We start from the raw sequence: 7790 nt of genomic DNA, 5'->3' as shown, positions 1-7790 counted from the left end.
AAAGAAAGAGAAAGAGAAGGGGAAAGGAAAAAGGAAGGGGAAAGAGAGAGAAAGAAGGAAGAAAGAAGAAGGAAGAAGGAAGAAAGAAGAAAGAAGAAAGAAGAAAGAAGAAAGAAGAAAGAAGAAAGAGAGAAGGGAAGAGGAAAAGGAGAAGGAGAAGGAAAGGGAAAGGGAAAGGGAAAGGGAAAGGGAAAGGGAAAGAAAAATAAGGAAAGGGGAAAGGGAAGAGGGAAAGAAGAATAGAAAGAAAAAGAAAGAAGAACAGAAAGAAAAAGAAAGAAAAAGGAAAAGCAAATGGAAAAGAAAAAGTTTAAGGAAAAGAGAACAAAAAAGAAAAGAGGAAAAGGAAAAAAGGGTTAAGGAAAAAACCCTTAAGAAAGAAAAGCACAACTGACTTCCTGACCTCAAGCCTCATGAGTCTGAATTTAAGACATCTGTGTCAGCTGCAGACTGTGAACAGATGGGTGCTGGCTGCAAAAGCACCGGTGTCGTCGTTTTGATCACCCAGTTTAGTCGTGGGCTTCAGGTGAAAGGAAAGAAGAGAATAAACACTTTAGCCTCAGGCCCATGAGATTCAGAATAAATGTCCTCCAGGTCTATTTTTGGAACAGCTATTTATATAGGATAATGTTTTTATGTATGTGTCCCTGTACCGCAAAGATCGCGTTCATTCACGCAGGCCACTAATGGGCTTTCCTACGTGAACTGCAAAGAACCCTGTATACACAATCCCCAATTCCCAAAGCCACCATATTATTTGCTTAAGACCCAGTTATGCCAGCACCTTTGCACAGTGTGTCCATTTTTCTTGCCGTGACAGTTGCCCCATAAGTGCTCGAACTGCTTGAGATTTCCATTTCCCCAGCCCCACCGCCCCCTCCTCTTCCCACCCCGCTGCCCCCCAGGAACATGTACCTACGAGGAGGAGGTTCTGTCAGGTTTCTCCAAGGAGGACTTATTTACACAGGGAAATTGCCTGGAATATCTATGGCAGTCCCCTGATTTCTGTATGAATAGCTTTTTTTTTTTTTTTTCCAAATTACCTTAATTTTTAAAGGGCTGTTGGGAGAAATGTAGTCGTTATTAATCAATACGAGCAGAAGTAGTAAGTAGCAGCGATTACAGCGCTCGTGATTCTGCAGTAGGCACCTGCTGTGCAAACACAACACAGCAAGGCAAGTCCTACCGCCAGAGCTTCACGGTTTAAATATTGGTGACGAGAGGTGAAAGGACAAAAATGATGGAGTGGCGGAGGATTTATGGGAAGAAGGAGGTGGTCCCAGTCTGCCTGGTTGTCCTGAGCCCTAGCAGTTCGTTATGACAGGACAACATGCTGGGGAATCATTAAAAAAATATCACTGGGAGCACAAGTATTTACTCTTCATAACATTCACGGGAGCTGCTTGTGGAAGATATTCATAGGACAGAAGGACATAGGAGACAGAAGTCAAAAGGTAGCATAAAGAAACCAAAAGGCTAGTGAGGAAGTATGTATACATAAAAATATAGGATAAATATACTCTGAACTAACCACATGCATATAGGGGGTTATTCAGGAGGAGCTTTAGGAACTTTAAAACCACTCCAAACATTTATTCTGAGACAACTTAGAATCACAGAACCAACCTTAACGATTCTATGATTCTAATTTCTTGCATAGAAACGTCCTCAGGCCTTGCTTTGCAGAAACAAGGCAATCTGATTCACCATTTTCCACGGGGGGTTTCGTAAAAGAGAACTGGTGACACCAGCGTGACAATAAATAAACCAGAGCTGGGACTTTCCAGAAACATTTAAGCCCCAGGGGAAACAAGCAGTTGTTGAGCAAATAGCCTGCCTTGGCGTTGCAGCCTGCAAAGCCACAGTCTTTATGAAGGGTATGGATGTATTCATCTGTTATTAGAAGTGGAGACAGTGGGACAGTATTTTCTGGATTGTATTTCTTATTAATCATGGAGTCATAGAATGGTTTGGGTTGGAAGGGACCTTAAAGATCATCTAGTTCCAACCCCCTGCCATGAGTAGGGACATCTCCCACTAGATCAGGCTGCTCAAAGCCCCGTCCAACCTGGCCTTGGACACTCCCAGGGATGAGGCATCCACAGCTTCTCTGGTCAACTCGTGCCAGTGTCTCAGCATCCTTACAGTGAAGAAATTTTTTCCTTTTACCTAACCTAAATCTACCCTTTTCCAGTTTGAAACCACTACCCATCTAAAATTACTTGTGATATCACTACACTTTCTGACAGAGTCCCTCCCCATCTTTCCTGTAGGCCCCTTTAAGTACTGAAAGGAATCTTTAGAAATATCTTTGGGGCTGTTCAAGGAAATTTTTTTTACCATGTCAGAAAGATACTGGGTTGGAAAACAAGGCTTTGTTGTCATCTGTCGCAGTAGGTGAGGTAATCTCTGAAACTTGAAACACTCCCCAAATCTTCTAGTGAGCCCTTGCAGCTTTTACCAGGATCATGGTGACATCAGTCTTCAAAGCAACAGCAGGCAGCCCGGGTGAGACTCCCTTCACCCTGATTGCAGCTCCATCTGTCCCTGACCTTAAAGGCAACTCGGAAGCAAGAGGGAGCAAGTCCTGCAACCCCTTGCCCAAGTCCTAATGCTGCTGCAGACCTCACCAGACTCATGCTACATAAAACATTGCTGTCGAGAGAGGGAGATACCATCCAGGTGCTGAGGAGCTCGACTGGCTGTCAACCAACCACATAGATTGAAAAACAAGGCGTATTCTGTTACTAATGCCCCAGGGCCCACCCATGCTGCCTTCGGTAGCATCATTTATCATTTGGTTTCAGGCATGTGGCTCCTCACTCTCTCTTCTTCTCCCATCCCAAGAGGAGAAGACCCTCCTTGGATGACTCAGGGTAACATTAAACATACGGGACCTGAGTGTAAACATTCCTGGAGCAGGAGGCTGTGCTCCATCTTTTTTCTTTTTTTTTTTTTTAAAAAAAAAAAAAGAAAAATCTCTGAAGTGTTGATCCAAGCCGTGGCACTCGGCAAATATTTATTAATATGACATAGTTCTGTATACCGTAGGGTGTGGTGTTAACGGTTTTATCAGCGAATTTCAAGATGTCATGTGCTACGAATGAGCTTTGAAAGCCATCACACCCGCAGAGAGTGTTAGAACAGCATTTCACCCAGCATTAGTGTGTGTTCTGCACGTGATGGGCAAAGAAGCCATTTATAAATGTTCTGGAGGGTTGTTTTTTCGCTAAATTGTTTAGCTGGGACCTGTGGCTGGAAGATGCCCAGGCACATGACAGCACACCCTATAATGGGATGCCTTTCCTCTGTTTTAAAGAAGTCTTCTGGTCATCTCCAGACACTGGCTCCAGCTATAAATACAAATAACTTTGGGCTGGCAGCCATTTACTGGCTCAATGCACAACTGTCACATACAGCTAAGGTCCATCACCCAAACCAGGGGGACAGTATCCACGCTCTGCATTGAGAATACCTCAAGTCATAGAATCACAGAATCCTAGAATCATTCAGGTTGGAAAAGCCCCCTGGGATCATCGAGTCCAACCACTGACCCTGCTCTACAGAGCTCACCCCTAAACCATATCCCCCAACCCCACATCTCAACACCTCCAGGGGTGGGGACTCAACCCCCTCCCTGGGCCCTCCCACAAGCCCTGTCCAGACTTTGATGTAGGTTTTTTTTTGGTGAGTGACATCGATTAATAATAAATCCTAGATCAAGGACCAGGTTTGTGCCCTTGATCCTATTTAGTTACTAGCTCAAGCAACTTCACTGGGTCTCTAAGTTTCAGTTTACATCATTGGTAAGGACTTTTTTTTTTATTTTTAACGTTCCTCCATCTACAAAAAAAAAAAAAAAGCCAAATCATTATATGAGTTTTGAATATTCACCCACATGCTTTTTCTTCTCACAGGGAGGACAAAGGCTGATGCTAAGATATTTTGCGAAATGCTGAAGAGCAGGAACGTGCATAAAAGAAATCAGTGACTGAAGTTCCTCCAAATTAAATCAAGAATAGGGCATATATTAAGAAGTTCTATCTCTAAGCTGCCTCACAGCAAGCATTGGTACTCCTGAGGGGTAAACATATCAGTGCAAGACTAGATATGGCCCATCCTGGTCTGTAGAGCATCCAGGGAGAAATGCCACATCTCTGGGAAGAGGAAGCCAGCTTCTGATACATAGATTTTTACTTTTTTTTTTTTTAAACAAGAGGTTGCTCTGAAGCCAGTCCAGGGAGCATAACAAGAATACACCTTTACAGGGACTGAGCAGGGAGTAGGATGCAGAGGAGCGACGTTAGAGCATCTTTCACACGCCCCCAGCCACATCACCATGTGGCAAATAACAGAAATGAGGTTTTTTGCCCCAGGATGAGCAGCTAGAGGGAGGTGAGAGCTCAGTGGTTCTCCTTTCAGTGCCCAGTCCACCATGAGAGAGGCCAGATCTTACATGGACAGCTTTAAAAGGGGACAAGGCCACTCTTTGTCCTTCCTCTGGCACATGAGGCCAGCCCTGCCAAGCAGCAAGACTGCAGCGACCAGAGATTTCTCCCCCACCAGACATCTTGCAGAAGGTTACAGCATTTTCCAGGGTGAAATGCAAGCCTGGAGACTCACAGCTCTGCTTTATTCTGCCTTTTTTCCTCCCTTAAAATAACAGAGATTTTCATTCACTCACATCCCGCTTACTGCCTGTAAACAGGCAAGATCCTGCATTGTGGGCACAGTATGTTTTCCCTAAATTTCAGTTATGTTTGTCTCCCTCACCTTGCATTAATACCACGCTGTAGGAGTGCCCAGTCTGTGCCCAGTCCAAGCCACAGCAGTGGCCAACTCTTGTCCCACCCGGCCAGCCCAGCTCCCATCCCAAACCAGAGGAAAATCAAAGCAGAACTCCTCGACTCTTAACACTGTTTGGCTGGAGACCATGCAAGCCTGACCTTCCAGCCCAGGGAACGAGCAGAACATGCTTCTCCTCCAGACCAAAGGTCCCACGCCTACCCCAACACTGCCTTTTCAAGGTCTCTGTCCTAATAAAAAACAGCTGTCAGCTCCTCTCTCCAAAGCTAAACGATCCCTTCAGGGTGGGGCAGATTTTTCTCTTCCCTACGAAGAAGTCCAGTAACTCCTCCTTTGCTGCGGCGACGGAGCTGGAGTCTTCCTCACAGCAGGGCTTTGCAGTGGGTGCATAATTAATAGCAGCAATTTGCAAGAGTAGAGAGATGGAGACCAGCTGGGAAGGATAAAACCCCTGAATAGCCTTTTTGGAATAGAAAGAACAACGTCAAATGTTCAGGGGAGCATCCGCCATTATGGTCCCGGCTTTGAAAATGCTGGCCGAGAGTAAAACCAACCTCATCTTTCAGCAAGACATTTGTTAGACATCCCTCTTTATGCCCATTTTTAATCTAGTCCCTGATCCTAACATTCATTTGGATGTGTGATGGGAAGCAGGGACCAGGAGAGGGCTGTGCCAGGTTTTGCTCTGACTCAAAGGGTCTTGGGACCACCTCAGGCAAGGAAGCATTAGAGCCAGGTTATCCAAAGGGTTTTTGCACAAGATGGACTTGCAGAAAAGAAGGTGGACTTCTTGCAAGGTTGAAGGCAGCCACCCTTGACACACCTTCTGGGCAGATATTCCAATGCTGTTTGTGTGATCATTCTTCAAAACCAGGACTTCTGTTGCCTAAGTGGGAGCTGAGCTCTTCTGCAAACTCAGCTGGCCTTGAGAGGAGAACTAAAACCCCCAGACTGGGGAGGGATCCCAAAGCAACCCATAGTGCCCCATCTTAGCCAAGTATTTCTATTTGCAACTGTGAGAAAAAGCTGCTTTTTGACAGGGATTGGGGACAGCAAGGAGAGTAATGGCATAATCACTTTATAACCTAACTTGACAAGAGCTGGCAAGGTACCAGACAAGGTGCCATGCTTTGAAACCCTGTCTGGAACCATCCAGAGGAAGAAAATCTTTCTAGACCCATACAATTTTACGTAAAAACTTGCTTGCATTTCACAAGAGTCATTTCATACAACTGTCTCACTCACTCCTTCCCTTGCCTGGAGACGCAAAGTTGAGGCTGCTCTGGACAGCTGAGTTGGGGTCGAATTTTCAAGCATCCACACTCCATTTAGTCCCAACTCCGGGTGCTAGTTTCTCCTGAAAGCCTGCCCAGCTGGGTCACAGTTATGGATCACAGCTATGGGCACGCACAGTTTTTCATGTGCTTGCTCTTCTGGTCTCTGGGTGTTTTTTAGTCATCCTTTAAAGCATCCATGAGACATTCTTAAGACACTCAGCTTGAGTCAACTTCCCTTCAAGTTGGTTTTATTAAAGAATATTTTTCAAGGGAATGATACGAAAACCCTTCATTCTTTTCCAGAAACACTCAGGTTTGATTGTTTTGTTCTTACCTAAAACTGCCAGGAAAACATTGGAGATTAATCCTTTTTGTTGGCAGCAGTGACTTTTTTTTTTTTTCTGAGTGATTTCTCTCTGATTATGATGTGATTTCTTTCTGATTCCACTTTGATGGTTCATTTAGGCTTCCTGTTTACCTGGTTACAGGCTTCAGTTCCTCTTCCATGATGGAGCATGTCCATCATAAAAAAATTATGACGTAGATGCTGAGCAAGGCACAACACTTTTGAGGTCATGGTATGAATTCAGAGCCTGGCTTAGCACTGAGTTACTTGGATTTTATTCCAGGGGTTAATTATAGGATGGCATTAAAACACAGATGAGCATTTGTTCCTTTTACCTCCTCATGGCATTTCTGCACTGTCGCTTGGGCACCATTCTGCTGTGGGAAAACACAGGCTGTTACGTATCTCTTATTAACTTAATTGCATGGAATCTACAGAACAAACATCCATGAAGCTATTTTGATTGAGGAAATCTGCAGGGTAAATGTGCAAGAAGTTTGTTCTTTCCTCAGCAATACGCAGATTTGAAAGCCCTTTCTCACTTTGCTCAAAAAGTCAAGGGCTTGTCAGGGTGATTATAGGGAATTCATGAGGTAGTGTGGAAGAGGAATGGGGTCTTTTTTGACCACCTACACTGGGCACATCCCTGCAGCCCACCAGTGCTGACACGCATGGAAAAGGAAGGCAACATACCAGTAGACTTCTGTGCTGAACTGCATTAGGAGCAGCCACAAAAGTCTGAAGACAGCAGGCAAAATCACAGGATGGTTTGGGTTGGAAGGGACGTTGGAGAACATCTCATTCCAACTCCCATCTCATTCCAACCCCCCCCCCCCCCCCCAGCCCCAGGCTGCCCCAAGCCCCATCCAACCTGGCCTCGGGCACTTCCAGGGATGAGGCAACCACAGCTTCTCTGGGCAACCTGTGCCGGTGTCTCATCACCCTCACAGTGAAATATTTCTTCCTAATATTCAACCTAGATGTCTGCTCTTTCAGTTTAAAGCCACTATTGCTCTATTGCTAGAAGCCCTACTAAAAAGTCCCTCTCCATCTTTCCTGTAGGCCTCCTTTATTACTGAAAACCTGCTATAAGGTTTCTCTAGAGCCTTCTCTTCTCCAGGCTGAACATTCCCCTTTTATAATCCCATCTCCTATAGAAATATCTGAGGGGTGGGGGTCAAGGGGAAGGGGACAATCTCTTCTCAGCGGTGCCCAGCAATGGAACAAGGAATAATGGGTCTGAGTTAGAACATGGGAAGTTCCAGCTCAACGTGAGGAGAAACTTGTTGGCTGTGCGGGTGCCGGAGCCCTGGCCCAGGCTGCCCAGAGAGGGGGTGGGGTCCCCTCCCCTGGAGCCTGTC

This window comes from Apaloderma vittatum, unplaced genomic scaffold (assembly GCF_000703405.1).
Source record: "Apaloderma vittatum isolate BGI_N311 unplaced genomic scaffold, ASM70340v1 scaffold8151, whole genome shotgun sequence".
NCBI classification, from domain to species: domain Eukaryota; kingdom Metazoa; phylum Chordata; class Aves; order Trogoniformes; family Trogonidae; genus Apaloderma; species Apaloderma vittatum.
The sequence above is the reverse complement of the archived record's forward strand: the minus strand, read 5'-3'. Positions refer to the sequence as shown.